At 38.0% G+C, this 20828-nt stretch overlaps 1 long non-coding RNA gene across 1 annotated transcript; it reads left to right on the forward strand.

Annotated features, from left to right (window-relative positions):
• Positions 1–1773: 1773 nt before the first annotated feature.
• Positions 1774–7558, forward strand: LOC119864781. Its single transcript, XR_005368353.1, has 3 exons — positions 1774–1828; positions 2405–2454; positions 7423–7558. It is a non-coding gene; the product is annotated as an uncharacterized LOC119864781 (long non-coding RNA).
• Positions 7559–20828: the final 13270 nt, after the last annotated feature.

Here is a 20828-nt window from a genome sequence, read left to right on the forward strand (position 1 = left end):
AAAGTGCTCAAAGTAGAAAAATTGAATAGGTCAAAAGCGGTAGAGACATTAAATGGTCACAAAAGACCTCCCTGCCACCAAAACTTTGTAGCCCTTTTTCTGTTTCACATGGAATTTCTACTATATTTTCATGGAAACACTAATCTCACATTTTTTTTTCCAGAAAAGAAGCACTATCAGCTTATCTAATGAGATTAGTACAACCTTGATTCTAAAATCAGATAAAGGCGATACAAAATGATAAGCCAGTTTCACTCATGGTTGCATGTTTCAGTATTCTGAATTAAATATTAGCTAACAAAATATTTGATCCTTAAACAATAATTCACCTGCATCCCAGGAATGCATCAGTCTCCACACGAGAAAATACGTTAAGAGCATTCACCGTATTAATAGACAATAAATAAATAAATAATAAATAAATAAATAAATAAATAAATAAATAAAATGATTAAGTTAATTTAGATGCAGAAAAAGCATCGGATAAATGTACAACACCTATTTGTTAAATAATATGCATCAGAATATGTTAAAAGCTGGGGGAGCCATGCTAATGTAATATGTTCTAGGAATCTGGGGCAAGTTTTGTTAATGGCTTGGCCCCTCATAAATTCACTGCACCGTTCCTGAAGCTGATCTTCCACTCCCAGGGGTGCATTAAGGAAGGAGCAAGAGCTTTGCTGAAGCATAAAGTGACTGGGCAGAAAGATGGTCAAAAGAGAGGATGGGTTTTAACTGCGGCTTTTCAAATAGCCTGGGACCGAGAAGGATGAGAACCGGGGGGATCAATACAAAGACGGCCGTGAGCCAAGGGACAGACCACGAGTTGCCTGGCCAAGTTCGCTCATCCATTTCCCAAAGGATGACTTTTCATTTTTGTCCTCAAAAGAACAGTAGAACTTTTGGAAAAAAGAAAAGATGCTACCGTTTCAGTAGGAAAAAGATCTTCCTTCTTTGTAAAGAGCCTACAATCCCTGTTAACATCTTGGTGAACAACCAAATATGTAATAGTATGAAAGAGGAAAGGGACGTCCGGGGGCTCAGCGGTTGAGCATCTGCCTTGGGCCCAGGCCATGACCCCGGGGTTCCAGGATCGAGTCCCACATCGGGGTCCCCGCAGGGAACCTGCTTCTCCCTCTGCCTAGGTCTCTGCCTCTGTGTGTGTGTGTCTCAGGAATAAATAAATAAATAAAATCTTTAAAAATTAAAAAAAAAATGAAAGAGGAAAAAACATCCCCAACCATGATGGACTACCAATTTTGTTTTGTGAACCAGAGAACATCACACACAAAAAAATTATTGCCACCAGCATTTACTCTAGCAGTTTTTCTTCTCTATAGTCTGTGCTTTTTCTTGATTGGGGGTCACAGACTCAAATGACTGCGGAGGGCAGACAGGTTTGAAGAGACGCGTAACACTATTAGGAGTGGCTGCATTGTGTGTTCTAGAGAAAGTGTGACAGTCGAGGGCGTCTGAGACAGAGCACGTTTGGGGTCACCAGTTTGCCCTCCCTATGGTCCTTACCCTCATAGCATGAACTATGTGGCTGGGGAGACAGACATTTATGGGTGAGGGGAGTGTTTGGCAGGAGACAACCCTTGGGGTTTACTGTGTGGGGCTGTTTATAGGGCCCCTGAGGACACAGAGGAAGAGAACTCTGTTGTGGTGTTAGGGGGTTGTATCATCATCACCATGATCCTTCTTTTTGTAGATATCCTATTTTTTTTTTTTTTTTTTTTAGCTCACAGAATCTTCATCCTATTGTTTTTCACAGGAACCTTGTATGGGAAATAGGAACAGTGTTGTCCACATGTTACACGTGTGGAAGGTCAGTATGAGAGAGTGGGAGTGATCTACCTGTAGTGCCTCAGGTATGAAAGAGCAGAACGGGTACCCACAGGCCCTGTGCTAGGACACTGCAGGTGGGCAACTGCGGGACGTCAGGTCTCTCACTGGGTTCAGTGTCGCTCCCCATTTGGCACAATGCCTCTGAAGGAGCCTAGGGACAAGTTGACTTCAACCCTTAGCCAAGTTGGCTGGTAATTCCATCCCTAGAACTTGGGGAATTGGGACAAAGGGATGGCGTAATCTCTCCGGGGAGAAGGAGCCGCGGTTCCTAAATGTTTATAACTCTTGGCACCTGATGGAGTGAGAGAATCTGTCATCCATCCCATGAGAAATAGGGGACAAAGAAACACACACGAAACAGTAAGGAGCAGCAAGAGGTAGAGTGAGAAATTCTCTCGCATTCCAGCCAGGGGGTCCACTCACACCTAAGGGCCAGTCGGTTTCCTATCCAACCCATAGTTTAAATGCTCAGCTTTTACTCAGATTATACTTTTTTAAATTAATTTTTAAATTTTCATTCCAGTATAGTTAACATACAGTGTTATATTCATTTCAGGGGTGTCGTATAGCGAGTCAACAATTCTCCTCATGTGCTCCTCACAATAGGTATGCTCTTTAATCTCCATCACCTATTTCACTCATCCACCCACCCACCTCCCTTCTTGTAATCTTCAGTTTGTTCTCAACAATTAAGGGTTTGTTTCTTGGTTTCTCTCTCTCTGTTTTTTCCCTTTGTTCATTTGTTTTGTTTCTTAAATTCCACATATGAGTGAAATCATATAGTATTTATATTTTTCTCTGAGTGATTTGTTTCACTTAGCATAAAACTCTCAAGTTCCATCCATGTTTTTCCAAGTGGCAAGATTTCATTGTTTTTTTATGGCCGATATATATATATATATATATATATATATTGCATCTTCTTTATCCATTCATCTACTGATGGACACTTGGGCTGCTTCCATAACTTGGACATTGTAATAATTGTAATTAATTATTAACTTGGACATTGTAAATAATTCTGCAGGAAGCATAGGAGTGCATGCATCCCTTTGAATTCGTGTTTTTCTGTTTTTGAGGTAAATTCCCAGTAGTGCAATTATTGGATTATGGAGTATTACTATATTAACTTTTTTTCTAGTATTAACTTTTTGAGGAACCTCCATACTGTTTTCTACAGTGGCCGCTCCAATTTGCATTCCCACCAACAGTGCACAAGTGTTTAATATTTCTCCACATCCTTGCCAACGGTTGTTGTTTCTTATGGCTTTTATTTTAAGATAGATAGATGATAGATAGATAGATAGATAGATAGATAGATAGATAGATAGATAGATAATAGATAGATTGATTGATTTAGAGTGTGTGTTTGTGCATTAGTGGGGGAGGGTCAAAAAGAGAGAGAGAGGAAAAATCCTCAAGGAGACTCCCCACCGAGTGTGGAGCCCCACTTGGGGCTCAATCCCAGGACCCTGAGATCATGACCTGTGCCAAAATCAAGAGTCAGCTGCTTAACTGACTGAGCCACCTGCTTATGTGATTTTGATTTTAGCCATTTTGACAGATGTGAGGTGATATCTGCTTGTAGCTATGATTTCCATTTCCCTGATGATTTGCATTTTGAGTATTTGTTCATGTGTCTGTTGGCCATCTGGATGTCTTCTTTGGAAAAGTGCCTATTCATGTCTTTTGCCCATTTCTTCTTTTTTTTTGGGGGGGGGTGTTGAGTTTGATAAATTCTTAATAAATTTTGGATACTCATTATCTGATATGTCATTTGCAGATACCTTCTCCCATTCCATAGGTTGCCTTTTAGTTTTGTTGATTGTTTCCTTTGTGAAGAAGTTTTTTTGTCTTGATGTAGTCCTAATTTATTTATTTCCCAGTTTATTTTTGCTTTTATTTCCCTTGCCTCGGAAGACATACCTAGAAAAGTGCTATGGCCCATGTCAGAGAAATTACTGCCTGTGGTCTTTTCTAAGATTTTTATGTTTCAGGTATCACATTTAGGTCTTTAATCCATTCTGAGTTTATTTTTGTGTATGGTGTAAATTTTAGTCATTTGCTCATTGCTGTCCAGTTTTCCAACATCATGTGTTGAAGAGACCATCTTTTTCCCATTGACTATCTTTTCTCTTTTGTTGAAGATTAATTAACCATATAATCGTGGGTTTATTTCTGGGTTTTCTATTCTGTTCTATTGATTTTATGTCTATTTTTATGCCAGTATAATGGTGTTTTGATTATTGTAGCTTTGTAATATACTTTGAAGTCTGGAACTGTGTTACCTCTAGTTCTGTATTTCTTTTTCAAGATTGCTTTGGATATTCAGGGTCTTTTGTGGTTCCATATAAAATTTAGGGTTGTTTGTTCCAGCTCCTTGAAAAATAGTGTATTTTGATAGGGATTGCATTAAATGTGCAGATCTTTTTGGGTGGTATAGACATTTTTGTAATATTTATTCTTCCAATCCAGGAGCATGGAATATCTTTCCATTTCTTTGTCTTGTGTTTAGTTTCTTTTATTGATGTTTTCTAGTTTTCAGAGTGCAGGTCTTTTACCTCTTTGGGTAAGTGTATTCCTGGATATCTTACTGTTTTTGGTGCAATTGTAGATGGGATTGTTTTCTTAATTTCATTTTCTGTTGTTTCATTGTTAGTGTGTGGGAATGCAACAGATTTCTGTGCATTGATTTTGTATCCTGTGGCTTTACTGAATTCACTTATAAGTTCCAGTAGATTTTTAGTGGAGTCTTTCAAGTGTTCTCTACATAGTATCATGATATCTGCCGATGCTGGAAGTTTTACTTCCTCCTTATCAATTTGGATTCCTTTCCTTTCCTTTTCCTTTTCTTTCTTTCTTTCTTTACTTTATTTATTTCTTTTCCTTCCTTCTTGGCTTTTTTTTTTTTTTTTTTTTGTCTGATTGCTGTGGCTAGGACTTCCAGTACTACGTTGAATAAAAGTGAGTGGACCTTGTCTTGTTCTTGACCTTAGGGGAAAAATCTCTCAGTTTTTCCCTATTGAGTCTGTTGTTTGCTGGACTCAGATGTTCTCCTTTGGTTCTGCAGATATGCTCTTACCCTCAGCCACACCCAAGCACTAGCAGAGCTAGTTTGCTGTGGGGTTTTCTTCCTCAGATTATACTTAAGGTTTTCCAATAAACTCCCTTTGTACTTAAGCATTATATGCAGGAAATTTTTATTAGACTTAAAATGACTTAATAGGTCTTTGCACTTACTGGGCTCAGCAGGTGTTTAAAGGTGAATTTTGCCCTCATGAGGCTGAGACTCTATCACATATTTGGGGACTTCTCCCTTGTAGTTCTCTTGTGGTAAGTGATGAATTTTCTTCTAGCTCATCACTCAGTCTCTCCTCCATTACTAGGATACTAGTAGGCCGTATGATGTCAGTCTTATTGCCCTTCCCAGTGCGTCTTGTTGGATAGGACATAATATAAACCCTCATATGTTCTCTCTTTTATGCATGATCCATAACTGATGTACTGAATCTTTCATGTACCCTCTGACCTGATAAACTCTGGGGTGCAAGTAGATTGTACAGTCATTGGATTCATTCATCAGTAGGTAAACACCTTGCCTCTGGTTGTTTATATTTGTCAGGTAGGAGATTCCAATCTATTGAGTTTTCTAAATTACAAGTTCACATATTAAGCTCATATCAAGTAGTAACAGACTAGTTTGCAGGTGACACTGGATACAGTAAACCACTTTATTACTAATGATTCATTAACAGAGCTCTTAACTAAGAAATAGTTTTCAAAAATTCTTTCCCATTGAGGGGTGCCTGGGTGGCTCAGCTGGTTGAATTTCCAACTCTTGATTTCAGCTCAGGTCATGATCTCAGGTGCATGGGATTGAGCCCCCTATTAGGCTCTGCACTGGGCATGGAATCTGCTAAAGATTCTCTCTCCTTCTCCCTCTGCCCCTTCCCCTGCTCATGCTCTTGCCCTCTCTCTCTCTCTCTCTCTCTCAAAAAAAAAAAAATCTTCCCTATTAATAGAATCAAGCATTTTATTCTGCTTTCCCTATATGAACTATACCTCAGGATAGTCAAATTATTAATGATGGTAAGTTTCTTTCTATTAAAGTATTATGGCAAATAAGTGAAGAAGGAATATTAGGATGTGAGTATTACCATTTTGTGAACCAATAGTGACATAATTAATCTAGGAAATGATCATGTATAAATAACTGTTACTGCCACAAAAAGAGAAATGGCCAGACATTATATATTTCTTGGTAGAAGTATATACCACCACCTATAAAGTATAGTTGCCAAAAATTTTACCTCCAAACAGATCGGGCCCAAAGACTTAACTATAGCCTACAGGAAATACGGGGCACACAAGATCATGTTAAAAGATACCACGAGGAAGCAGGCATAAAAATCCAGAGTGCAAATGATCTGATTTCTTTAAACAAATAAATACCAAAAGGGGAGAGTGGGTTTGGAAAATTCTTGAAAGATATAAGAAACGCAGAGTCAAGGGCAATGAGTGGTTCTTATTTGAATCTTGATTCAAACTAAACACTTTAAAATGTATGGGAATTAGGGACACTTGAGCATTGCTTATATTAAGGAATTATTGTTAATATTTTAGATGTGATAAAAAATGACATAATGTTTGTGTTTGAAAAAAAAGGCTCTCATACCTATAGATATATATAATGAAGAATTTATGGATAAATTGATACTGATAGCTGGAGTTTGCTTCAAAATAATGCTGAGGAACTTGAACCTAAGCAGTGTCTTTCAGAGCCTGATGATGAAATTATTCTGTTGTAGTAAAGAAATAAATGCAGAGAAATAAGAAATTTGTTGGAGAAGAGTGAATTGCCCAGTTTCACTGATCTATGGGGCTCATGTAGGGATTGTCAGAGATGAGCTTATATGTTAGGGCCAAAGTTTAGAAGGGCCTTGGAAAATAGGCTAAAGAACTTGAAAAGAAATCAGTATTTCAATACATAGGATACCGTCATGTTCTGTACCAAAACTGTGATAAGATTTCATACTAATTTAAGTGCTAATCCCATAGATGGTCAAAATATTGGAAACTCCCTTTAATGGAAAATGAAATTTGATAATACTAGATTTATGGAAGATGAATAATGAATTTTAATAACATTGTCTTAATAGTGATGGGGCACTTTTTTCTGTAATTATTTTGGTCAGCTAGATTATAAATTTCTAGTCTTAAAGTCTCTTAGACTTTAGAACCAGAGTTAAAAAATAATACACTTGCTCTGTGTTTCACCTGAAGAAGAGTTAAACCCACCAGCTTTCCTACTATTATGTTTACTAATTAAGATTTTGAATTCTCTGCAGTGTTTTTATTTTTGTTTTTTCCTCCATCTAATGCTTTTGGAATCCATCATATCATTTATCATTTCTAGAAATATTTCCCTCTGCAGTAAAATACTAATTTGTCACTTTGTTCTGCAATGTTTTTTTTAAATTGGACTTTTGAGAAAATCACCTGAATAATGATTAATAATGAGCAGAATAAATTTCATGTGAAAATTATCTCAAAAGCCATTTCTTTCCATTGTAGGTAACTGTAACTGCAATTTTCTTGGCGTACAAACCAACTAATTTAAAAGTGAAGCTCTTTGTGTGACTGAATGTTTCCTGCCATTAAAGTAATGAAGATTTTGGAAAGACATCATCAAAGCAAAAATAGGAAAATCCCTGAGTCTTTTGAATCATTAGTGCTTTATTACATTTACCATAAACTCTGGTTTCCTAACTTAAATAATATGAAATTTATCCAGTTACAACAGTGTTTGTGTTACCTACAGATTTCAGTTTAACAATTTGCTTTCAAGCTTCATATCTGATGGCCATCTACCAAGTTCCCCAAGGCTAGTGTCGCAGACAAGGTTGTAGGACATGATCCCAAGTGTTTTAGCTTGAGTTTTTGGAAGCAGGGTGTGGCTTATAATAAAAGCATTTTCAGGTGAAGAGAATTGAGGAAAAACAGTATAAAACAGGAAAAAAAAAGACAAAGATGCTGATTTAGAGGGTGGTGGACTGAGCTGTAGACTATTTTGTTTGAACCCACAGAAAACTGTGGAGGACAGATTGTACTGGGAAGTGTCTCCCATCCAATGGGACTGGCTCCTGCTGGGCTGGGGGTCTTCCTTAGCCGGGGGGTAGGGGGAGGGCGGTCATAGCCTCCTAGGCAAGGTGGTTGTGCTTATGTGAGGGCCAGTGTCCAGAGGCAGGGGTAGCTGGGAGGGATCGACTGGTCCAGTTGGTGGGGAAAAGCTGACCCCCTGTTTGGGTCAGGAGGTGCCTTCCCTAAAGCACCCTCCACGCCCCTCCTTTGGGTTTGGTACCTATGGGTCGTGGCGCAGCCCCTCGGACTTCTGATGGGATCAAACGTGATGGAGCACTCAGAAGTCTTATCTGTCGTGTTTACACCCTCCCTCTTTATTTATTTTTAACCAATTGCATTATTTCTTCCTTTCTGAAGTGACTTGCTTTTTGCTTGGAGGATTCTCCGTAGGCGTTCTCCACGGGGCTCTGCTGCCCTTACAGGTGCAGATTCCCTGAGTTTTCTGTCATCTAAGAATGTTTTTATTTGCCTTCTTATCTGAAGGATTTTTTTCACCAGGTATAGAATTTAGGGTTGACAGGTTTGTTTTTTTTTTTTCTTTCAGCATTTGAAAAAGTTGCTGGTTGCTATTTAATATAATATCAACCAGTACTCCTAGGGCTGAACTTTCATTGTATGATTCTAGCCTAAATAACCTGCTTCGATTGAAAAAAGAAAAGACAGGGTACAATTTTGCTCCTTGCTGTATATTGCAGAAAATATTTGTTTTTGAGGAGAAATGCACATTAAAGCTTTTTTTTTGGGGGGAGGGGGGATGCCTGCGGAGCTCAGCAGTTGAGCATCTGCCTTCAGATCAGGCGGTGACCCCAGGGTCCTGAGATCAAGTCCCACGTCTGGCTCCCTGCATGGAACCTGCTTCTCCCTCTGCCTGTGTCTCTGCCTCTCTCTCTCTCTCTTTCTCTCTCTCTCTGGGTCTCTCAGGAATAAATAAATAAAATCTTAAAAAAAAAAAAAGAAAACTTTTTTTTTTTAAAAAGCTGATCCCAATGGTAATTGAATATTAAGTCTTTCTTTCTCTTTCTCTCTTTCCCTCCCTCCCTTCCTTCCTTTCCTTTTCTTCTTCTATTTAAATTGAGACATGCACAGAGAAGTAGCAGCTGTTCTAAGGGCAAAGACGATGAAAATCCAAACAATTCTATGCAAACAAGCAGCCTCCTGTGTCTGCAGCAGAGAGAGGGGATCCAGGGATACAAAAGTAAAAATCCAGTTTGCAAGGCCCTCCCAGGTGGAATGCAAGGAGCCTGGAATCAGGCACACCAGGCTGTAGATCCCATCTCCTCAGTTCACTAGGTGCGCGATCATTGGTGAGTGATTTAACCTCTCTAGGTCTCGATTTCCCCAAGAAAAAATAAAAATAATAGCACTTCTTTGAGTCACTGTGAGAATTTAAACTAGATGAGATACACAGGCCTGTGGCAACATGATTCATTCATTCCCAACTGTCTTTCCAGGGTTTTTCAGTTGTATTTCTTCTTCTGCCTTTCACACTGAGGCAAATGTAAAAGTTAAGGAAAACCCACCAGAAACGATGTCTGGCTCCGTCTTGGGAAACACAGTGAACTCGCAAAGTTAAGAGTTAGTGCGGAACATATAAGGTGAACCTTTTATTTCTTTAAAAGATGTGATGTTATCGCCTCCGACATGTATAGTGAGCTACTGTTATCTGTTTAATTTATTAGTTTCATTATATCGATAAAGGTAAATGTAAAAAAAAATTACTAGTCTGGGTCAAATCAAGGGAGAGCTATTTTATAGCAACCCTAACAAGGAAAGTTCCATATAAAGAATTATTAACGACCACAGGACATTGGAGCAATGAGTGATTTGCTAGTAAGAAGTAAAGAGAACGTTAATGAACGCAGTGTAGCAGACACCAGGGCTGAGATAGAGTCCACGGAATAGATCCCACTGCCCTTCTCCTCCTCCACAGCTGAGATCTGAACCCTATGGGAAAAGGCATAGCTCCTATTGGATGTCAGAGAAGTCACGGCGATGGGACCCTGGGGGGATTTACTGGAAATCTGCCCTCAGGAATTGGCGAGAATTGTGCCCTCGGTGCTCCAGGAAAAGTTAAAGAGGCGTCTCATGTCAAGCAATGTCACAAATCTGAGAAGGTGGTGATGGGCACGGTACCACTGCCTTCCTTGTACCTCAGGGGGCTGACTCTGGAGAAGCTACGCACACAGCAGGAGTCGGGAACTGGCAAGCAAGGGCCTTACTCCTGCCCTGTCTCTCCAGCATCCTCTACCCACAGAGTTTGACATTGTGTGGCTCACAGTGGAAGAAGGTTGAGGGGCCCAGATCCATTCTCACCAAGCAAGCAAAAAAGGAAGAATTTGGAGATAACAGGTAAACATTGGTGACTGGCACATAGGGATGGGGGATTCATGATTGAAAATCTGTGTTAGGACCTTTAATAGAGTGCTTGTCTTAATCTTATACAAAGCATTGGCTCAGTTCTTCAAATCATGGTATCAAGGCACTTGGGATCTTTGGTGATCCCAAAGATTTGAAATTGCATTTGAAATCCTTGTGCCAGTTAGATCTTTTATACTTGAAATTGTAAAACATATGCTATAGGGTTGTGGCCAACGTACCGCTCTATATCCAGAGTTCCTAAATTATAAATTACCGTCAAAAATCTGTTTCTAGGCAGACAGACTGCACCACAGTTATCATTGTGTACATTTGAATATGATCTGATTTGATCTTGAAAGATTTGTTTTAGTATTAGGGTCAGGGTTTCAAATGATCACTACTCCAACCTCAGATGATTCAGGTGTAAGCCCTGCAGGTGGGTTTTAGGCTTGCAGAAGGGGTTAGACGCACAGGTTCTAGGGTAAGCTCACGATCCTACTGAGAAACTGCTGAGCACACGCAAAGGATCCACAGGACTAAGGAATATTATTCGTGGACTTTCCTGAGAAGTAGATGCCATGTATAGTGTTTTTCCCCCTGGATTTGTATGAATATAATTTTTTTGTATGTGTTTATTTTTGCATTCTCTGTGACATTTAGAATGTTTATGAAATTCGGGTACCGTTGATAGACAATATTGTATTATTTCCAGGTGTACAACGCTGTGACCCAACAATTACATCCATAGCAAAATGTTCACCGTTAGTTACCATCTGTCACCAGAAAAAGTCATTGCAGTGTTATTGACTGTGTTCCCTATGCTGTACTTTTCACTTTAGAGACTTACTTTTTATTTATTTATTTATTTATTTTAAAGGTTTTATTAATTTGAGAGACAGAGTGCACGCAAGAGAGCATGAGCAGGTGGAGGGGTAGAAGGGGAAGCAGACTCCCCACCGAGCAGGGAGCCTGATGCAGGGCTCACATCCCAAGGTCCTGGGATCCTGACCTGAGCTGAAGGCAGCTGCTTACCCTGCTCAGCCACCCAGGTGCCCGTGACTTACTTATTTTACAACTGGAAGTTTTGTACCTCTTAATACCCTTCACTTTTGACGATAACATTTCTTCTGGAAATTCTTCTCTCCTTCAGTTTACACGACCTTGTTTATTCTCCTCCTGGAGGCTTTTGTTGTTGTTCTGAAGCATTTAATGGGTCACTATTCCTAAGTTCCATCTTTGATGCTCTTTCTTCTTCTGTGTGCTTTTTTCCAGGATGGCAGTGTAACATCACACTTACCAGCGCAGAGCTTTGAGTTAGAGAAATCTTGAATATTAGCTCTGCCTTTTCCTGCTTTCTGATCTCAGGTCACTTAATACCTCCAGGCTCAATGTCCTCAGCTGTAAAAATGAGCCGTCCTCTCTTACCTCCCGGATCGTTGAGATTTTGAAATGAGATAGACGTAAAGCCTTCATCATAGGGCTTAGCACATGGAAGGTGCCAAATAAAGAGTACTTTTGGCCATCTATTTCTCTACTTCAAAGAATATGTTGATGATTCCAGATATTTAGCTGAAGTTTCTCTATTGGGCTCCAAATCTCTCTGTGTAGTAATCCATATCAGTGGTTTCAAATGCCATTTGTGTAAATCAGTGATGAGGATTACATTGGTATAAGAAGAACTGTAAAAAAGAATAAGGACTTCCACTGAGTTTTAAATTGAAGGTAAGTTAATTCAATGAAACGTCTTTTATATTAAGATTCACGCCTTAACGTTTGGTGTTGAAACATCCTTTTATAAGAATGGAATGTCCTTGTAAGTCGATGATCTTTTTTTTTTATTTATTTAAGAAAACACATTCTGACTTAGCAAAAGAAAGAACTGGCAGTGTTAAGCTGGTTCCTCATATTTATTTGAAAATCTAGCTGGAAAAAAAAAAGAAAAAAAAAAAAAAAGAAAATCTAGCTGGTGTGTGGAACCTGAAAGCCTGAGAATCCCTGATCTGTTGGAAACCTTTACTAGAATGAACCATGAGTGCCTCAAACCTGACACTATAAAAAGTATATTTATTATCTCTTTCTTTCCCTCTATGCAAAACCCAACTCCATTTTATTATATATTATAAAGGATGTCATAACTGTCCATCCCAGTTGATTATAGAAAGTGAGTTGTCCTCCCACTCTCCCTGGTGCTGTTACTCTTACATTGAATTGTTTGCTAAATCCTTCTGTCTGCCTCTTGGTATTTCTTGATTCCTACCCATTGCCGCGGTCGTCTTTTTTTGTTGTAATTGTTTTCTTCTTACCCCAGATTCCTTTCATTCCAATTCATCCTGTCCTACGCTGCCAGACTATCTTTTACTTTCTTGTCTAAACCCCCCCAAGATCTGGCTACCTCCTTTGGGGTTCAAGTTTTTAGGACAAAGTCCCTCCCTTCCCTCCCACCTGCTGCTCCTCCTTCACAGGGACCCTCATGCCTGCCACAGTTGACTGCTTGCATCTCTACTGCCTAGGAATCTTCATACACCCAGTTCTACCTGCTGGCAAATATCCTCTCCTCATCCAGAAAATTCCAGTTGGTCCTTCTAGGTTCCGTTCAAGTTTATCCCAATAAGACAAATGCATAAAAACTGTATATGGCGTGTTGGCCCATTTTCATACCATTTACTTTCATTATTGGATAAAAGGATACAGCTAACGGTGTGACTGGGAGATGCGCAGAAGGAACAAGACGTGTGCTGGTAACACCTATGGCTCCCGCGCTCTCTGCCACTGGGAAATATGGAACCTACCCTCTCCTCCTAGGCACTTAGGTTGTCTTCTGTGCTGTGTGTAGCAATAACCAGAAATATAAATTAAAAAAAAAAGATTATCAGAGGAGATCATCTAAAGCAACAGCTTGTCTTCTTGAGGAAAAGCTCTTCAAGCTTAATCATCATCCGCTGTTTCCTTAAGGACGGTTCTTACCCTTAAGAAAAGGATGGTTGCTTACCCTTCACCATGCCTTTCACCTCTGCCATCCAGGGGGCCCGTCAGAGAGAAGAAGCTCCCTTTCCCACTCACATAGGGCAGTTGGGCTTCAGGAAAGGCTTGTATTACCTAAGCCTCATCAAAGGCTCCTTTGTGCTTGTGATGCTTACGTCACATCCTATATGTTCTTGATGGAATGAACGTGCTTTGACACTTCCAGTGAGGATGCTAGGTCTGCCATTGAATAGACTGAGCATTTGAGATGTTTTATTCCCTTACATTACAAAAGGAATGGAAGAGGCAATACATCTAGTTCATCAGCTCTGTGATACCATCAAGGACCCACTGTCTCTGCACTTTTCTTTGGGCCAGCACATTTATTTTTGTCTTCCTCTTTTGAATCAGGTGGCAAGATGGCTGCTGAAGTTCTAAGCATCACTGTGACATGCCATTGCTCCAAATAGGGAAGAATCAACAGGAAATATTAAAGTCATGATTAATTAGACTGACCATAATCCAATCCTTGGAGCCGGGCACGTTCCCAGCCCAAATACAAACAGGTTTTGTTAGCAAGGAAAAAGGGAGAGAATGGCTATTGGGTAAGCAACTGACATCGTCCCCTACCCGTAATCCTTCCTTTTTAACCATGTGAAGTACAACAGTGGTGCATAAACTTTCCACTTTGGGTTTTAGTTCTGTCTGTATCCAGACCAGTTTTCTTTCTTCTCTCATTTCCCCTTTACTCCCCACAATTTAACATTTCCTTCCCCTGGTGCCTCCCCATCAGCCCCAGGGGATTTAAGCAAGTCCTACTATATATTTACAACTCTATGTTAGGTTGAACAATGTGGACTTGCCAGTATTAACATGTTTTCTCCCCCCAAATTTCACAACTTACCCAAATAATTTGGGACAAATGGAAAGTAAGAAATAACTATGGAAAGTAATTATAGAAAAGTTGCTCAAAGCCACCAGAGAATATTTTGGGTGATGAAAAAAAAAAAAGGTAATTTGCAGCTTAAACCAGTGATAATTTACACTGGACATCTTCATTTGGAAAAGAGGAAAAAAGAGTCACTTGCTAATAACATTGAATCACACTCCTAGTGACTGGCCACGGTGGACAAGATGTCCCTTTTTATTTCTTAAATTTGATTAAGGTAATCCAGTCATAATACTGGAGAGAGAGAAAAGATATTATCTTATTACTTTCTTGTGTAGTTTGAACTACTATTTACCTTATGCCTTCCTATATCCCACGTGGGTAGATCACAGTGTCTGCACAAATATCGAAAAAGGAATGGAACTCAAAGGAGGAGAATTAATCTTCCTACGGTAGGACTCTTAAAAAAAAGATGAGTGGAAAAAGCCAGTACAGAGGGAAAGATAAGATAAGTGTCTCACACACTGGCACATGGAGAAGATCCAGCACTTTGCAAGGAGCCATAGCCAGACTTTGTAACAGGAGAGGAAGTCATCTGGAAAATGGCATTTCTCACACACCAGCTGTAAGTCAATCTCCCGGGTAAGAGTACCAAGTCAAACAAGCCTCGCAGGTCTCTTGTGTCTATGAATGTAATAAGATTCCAGCAGTAGAATCATTCTTTCGTTCAGTGGTTTCCCACTTGCTGCTCACATCCTGCTAACGCCTTCCTCTTCTCCAAAGTCTTCTCCACCAGGTTCCAGGTGCTTAGTCCCGTATGTCCTTTTCGTAGACAGAAATGAATCAATAGTGTCAGAAGTCGCAGGGAGGTGTAACCAAATAAAAAATAAAGCTGAACTGTGATCATTAAAATGTAGGCCAGTGGACGGAGACAGCATGGGAGATTTTGAGGAATTAAGAAGTGAGAACAAAACAAAGAAAGAGAACTAAATATAAATACACAAGTGACAAAAAAAAAAAAAAGGAAGATTATCAGAAAATAAGGGCACTAAAAACATACAAGGCAACAGCACAGGGAGAGAAAAGATTTGTACTCATTGGGAAGATGAGGATGCCAGTTGTGGCTTCACCGGCTGGTCATGTATTTTTGAACAAGTCCCTAAATCTTTACTTTTCAAAAACAGCTTCATTGCAATATGATTTACATTCCGTGCCGTTCACCCACTTAAAAGTATACGAAAAAATGCTTTGTAGAAGATTCACAGAATTGCACAGCCATTGCCACAATCCAGTTGTAGAGCCTTCTATTACCCCCTGAAGAAGTCTCATACCCATTGGTGACATTTTCTCCTCGTCAGCGTTGGCAGCCACCAAGCCACTTCCGTGTCTGATTTGCTCTTCTGGGTTCCTTACATTTCACTTACGTAATGAGTTCAAGGTGCATCGTGTTGCGACATGTACCCGTTCTTCATTTTTACTGTTGATTTGCATTGTCACACTTTATAATTTAAAAAACAAACAGCCTAATATTTTAGGTTACTCTGTGAAATTTTTTTTTTTTTTTAGTTAATTATCCTTGAAAGAAAAAGAAAATGCCATCCCTTATCTGGGAATGAGTAAGATCATTATAATTTACTTTCCTGAAGCAGAAGTAAAAACTGAAAAGCAAATAAATATCTTTTTTTTTTTTTTCTGAAGCGTAGAGGAAACTTATCTCAGACCTTGTGATTCCAAGGACTCAATGCCGACTTTTGCTTGTTTGTCATGAGTTCATTCATTCAACGGGTATTTAGACTTCCGTGTGCAGAAAACAACGTGTTCCTTCGTTGCCCCCGAAGAAGGGGTATGTAGGTAACTAAGATATAATTAGTTCTTATCATCCTTATCAGAACCGCCAGTCCTAGGAACAAAGTGTCTTCATCTAACGCCTGCTGAGGTGTGGCATCCCCAGAAATGAAGAGAGGAAGGAGACACAGAGCTAAGGGCCTGGGAGGCATAGTTTTCTTCTCAAGTCTTAGGGGCATTGAGGCCGTTTGCTCAGACGCTTAATTTTTTAAATTTATATACCATGGAGCAGATAGTTCTAGAATCTAATATTAAGTTTGGTGTCTCAAATCTAAAAGATACGTAGAGACCCTAGAAAGAGCTCAAAGGAATACCTTAAAGAGAAATTTAGGGTTTTTGAGTAAAGATTCAAGAAGAAAGACTCTAAAAAGGAAATTTCATGCTATTCTTGGCCACGAGGCCAATATTGGATATTTATTTCATAAAAATGAAAGAATGGCTGCTCTGTCTAAGTCTCAACACAGAATAATTACAGATACACCTTAATAGCTGAGAAGTTTAATCTTAAAAGAATAGTTTACCCATGAAAGGCCCATCATTTTGGGGGCAGTTTTATGCCTTTTTGTATAAAGCCAAAATTGACCAGATTGATTCACATTGTGAGAAAAAAAGCTAATTTAGGCAAAGGATATATTCTGTACATACTCTGGTGAAATTTACCCAGGAAATGGGAGAGAAAGGGACATATCTACAGATACAAAATAAAATTATAATACAGTGGAGAATGAATACTCCTGTATAAAAATACTTACTTGTAATGGAAAATTTCACACACAAAAAATTACTTAGCAAAACCAAATGAAATAGAAATAAAACCCAGAAAGTCTTAAGAGACCCATAATATCTAAAGAAATTGGATCAGTATTGAAAAATCTAGCCCCCTTCCTGTTAAAAAAGCCAAAATGAAAACCAAAATAGAAAAAAAAAGACAAATAAAACAGATTTAGAAAGGTTCGAAGGCAAGTTATAACACATCTTCAAGAAATAAATAATTCCAAAGCCATAGAAATCCCTCCAGAGAATAGGACAAGTAACACTTCCCAAATAAGTTAATGAGGCTAATATTGTCATGAGGCTAAAACCAAATAAGGATTTTTTTTGAATAAGAGATGATTAAAAGTCCTTACCCTTGTGAAATAGAGATGCAAAATTCCTAAAAAAAATTATTAGTAAACCAAAGGTCACAATGTGTTGGAAAAAATACATCATGAAGAAATTGGGCCTTTCCAAGGAATTCAAAGAAGGCATAATGTTTAAAACTACACTGCAAAGCACAATACAATTGTTCATTTAGATTATTATTATCAAAATTATTAACTTCCTGATAATTCAAGATCCCAATGAGGACAAAATTGTGTCTGTTTTGTTCAGTGTTTTATTCTCAGCTCCAAACATATGTGATCTTGGTAGGCACTCAAATATTTTTTTTCCTCTTAAATTAAATGGCATGTGGTTGGATATTAGAAAAATTTAGTTTCAGAGGTATTTATAGAGACCAACATGTGTCAGAGGTTCTGAGTCATTTTAAAAGTGTCATAAAAATTTTTAATTTTTAAAAAGTAGTGATAATGTTCTAAGGAAGCCTCTCCAGTTAATTTACATTCAAGATGACAAAAGTAGGTGTTCAGTACTCCATTCTTGGCTAATATTGGACTGACCCTTCCTCACGGAGCCACAGATCCTTCCTCAGAGACCTCCACACCGTCCTAGAGTTACGCAGTATCAAACAATTGGAATAGGCACATACAACATAACCTGGTTGGTATTTCTATATTGTCTCAGGGGGAAAAAATCACATTTTTTACTCTAACAAAATATTTAATTATATATCGACTGATGATGCTCGAATAAAAACAGCCTCAGGAAGGCCTACCTTTTCGTATAGATTCAATATCTCCACTTTGCTTTCCCATTGGAATGAATGCAGGACCTAATGGCAACAGTTTAGGACAAATTATCATTTCAGATGCAGCCAAAATCACTTTGGGTTTTTATTCTGTAAAAACACCTAACAATTTGGTGAAGAATGTGGATTCTAACTTGGTTTTGGCAAAGCCAAACAATGGTTATACGCATTCACGTGTCTAGATGCTGCATCTCAACTTACTGCCCTTAAGCCTCTTAACTAAATTCCAGCCAGAAAAAGAAACACATTTCTCAATTACGTTTGAAAAGTCATATGTTAAGTGGCCAAGAGGTTCAAGATAGCTCCGATAAATCACATAATAGAGGCAGTCTTACTTAAATTGTAGACAATTATCTTGCAAAATTAATTTGAGGTTCAGAGGCAAGATAATCAGTGTCATTTTCTATAATATTCAGGCACTTGTAACTGAGCAATGCTACTCTATCCTTAGGGGTCCTTTCTCCAGTTTGAGCAATCCTACTGTTACAAGTGTCAGTTTCAATCAGTCTTGCACCAGAGGGTACCATTCGGCCGTATTAATATTATCGAAGAGATCTAAAGATGCTTTTTCTGTGAGGGCTTAGATATTGAGCATCCTGATGGATTTGCCTTTCTGCGGACAAATCTCATTTTCTCTACAAGCAAAGTCTGAAATGTGTTTTCCAATTTTAACTTACCTTATTATTTACAGACATGATGCTTTTCTTATTAAAAAAAAATGAACTACCAAAGCTTTTCATTTTTTTGTCTCTGTATGGAGGGATAAAGTATATTTCTTAGCATTTTTCAAGTAGTTGACTTTAAAAATTTTCTCTCAGAGTTAAATGAGAAGTAAGTATAAGTAATTATAAAACTCACTAAAGACAATGGCAGCTCTTAGAAATATAGCCCTATAAAAATTAGAAAAATTTTGAAACTTCCTGAAAATAATTAGAAGCATTGGGCCGAAATAGGATTTGAGTGATTTAATAAATGTGCATAAAATCACAACAGAATACAAATAATGTAAATCATTAAAAATACCAGCATTTTAATATTAAATTAGACTTCAATTTTTTAATGGTCAGGTTTAAAAAGATTTGGTTACAGAAATTTGAATAAAAAATAGCAAGAAATTACTTGGTCCATCAAATTATAAAATAAAGAGGTTCATTGATAAATTTGTGAGGAGTTAAACTTTCAAGTAGGGATATTATAGAGGAATGGTAAAACTTAACTGAAAACATCAGTGCTTGTAGGAGGAGCTAATTCTATGCCTTGGGAAGAGATATTTCAAGATTAGGCTAGAAACTTTTGTTGCCAAAAAGCAAGTACAGTTTGAAATGTTCTGATGTGGTGTTGACAGGACTCCGAAACCAACTTAAAAAGAGCTTTCATTGGCCAAGCTGTGACAATTTGAGCATAAAAAAAGATAAAAATCAAGCTGATTAAAACAGCAGAGCTTTGAAGAAGCCATTATTTGTAATTATGCTTAGAAGAAAATGGGACTTTGTCTTCTCTTCATACAAATAATACTATATTCAGGTTAATTTCTTTAAAGGAAAATAATATTTTTCAAGTTTAATTATGTATATATATAATTTTTAGGATGGGTGAGATGATACCCGTATACAAAGGATACTGGTCATGGTCACCACGATCATTATTGGTACTTTTTGGAATCTACTTTGCCCAAATTCGTGTGTACTTTTTGATTTCCCTTCAGGGATCATCTGTTTTCTTCTAGAATTATACTTTTAAGTGCTTTTATTTAAGATGTATTAATAGGGGAACCTGTTTTCATCAAATAACTTACTTGTTTTGCCCTCATTCTCAAATGATGATCTAGTTATATATACAAATCCACATTGGCTTGTGAATATATTTTTGAATAGATTTTCTCAACATTTTTCTGACTCCCATTGTAGCTATTGATCTGTTCTTAGTTGAATTGTCATACTTAAAGATACTCTTTGGCCTGTTAATGCTTTTAAGTTCTATTTTTGTTCTTTATATGCAAACAGTGACTTTGTGTTTTTTGTTTACTCTTTATATCTTCAGAGCTCAGAATAGTGTCTGATAGTACTTGCCCAATAAATATTTTTTGAATGAATAACTTAAAAGTTTTCTGACCTTTGTCATGGAGTTCTTTGTCCCTCAGTAAAATGAGACTAAGTGCCTGAAGGATGTAGTGTGGTACCTGGCACATAATTACTACTCAATAAGTGATAGCTTCCGTATTATTGAGAGAAAAAGATGATTAATTTTTGTAATAGGAAGAGAAGGAGCTATCTATTACTCCTAGAGGGTAGGCAACACACACATGTGCATGCATCCTATCTTCTCATTATATTTCCAAGTTTAAATACAAACATTAATTTCATTTCTTATTTTTCCCCTCTTTGGCACCCATCAAAAGCATGTGAGTAGTAAGATTTACAACAAAAAGATTTACAGAACGAAAAGAGTCACCTCACCAGTTCTGTTTGATGGTGCTGCAAGTATGAAACAGGGATTAGGAGTAGGATAGAGTCTTTATACAGTGAAGAGAAGTTTATTCTGTAAAAAGGGCATTTTGATGAAAGTTTGCTCATGGAGTAAAAGCATAGACCAACTTTTGAAATAAATCATAAGGGAAATGGTTAAAAATAGTGACTCTCAGGGTAAGGGTGATATTTTTAGGCCAAGTTGTAGATATTTTTTCCTATCATGTCTTCATAGAAGGGTTCTATGTATACCAAGACTTCTGAACTTCTCTCTGAATACCTTCAAAGAAGTAAATAGAAATTTCTCTAATTATGTTCCAAATCCATCAAACAACTCCATTTGAAATTTCTGAGGAGATTCTATGCCCATACCTTCATTCTTCTAATTTTTTTTGGATATGGTTATTCAAATCTA

The sequence above is a fragment of the Canis lupus genome, chromosome 13 (genome assembly GCF_011100685.1).
Source record: "Canis lupus familiaris isolate Mischka breed German Shepherd chromosome 13, alternate assembly UU_Cfam_GSD_1.0, whole genome shotgun sequence".
In the NCBI taxonomy this organism is placed as follows: domain Eukaryota; kingdom Metazoa; phylum Chordata; class Mammalia; order Carnivora; family Canidae; genus Canis; species Canis lupus.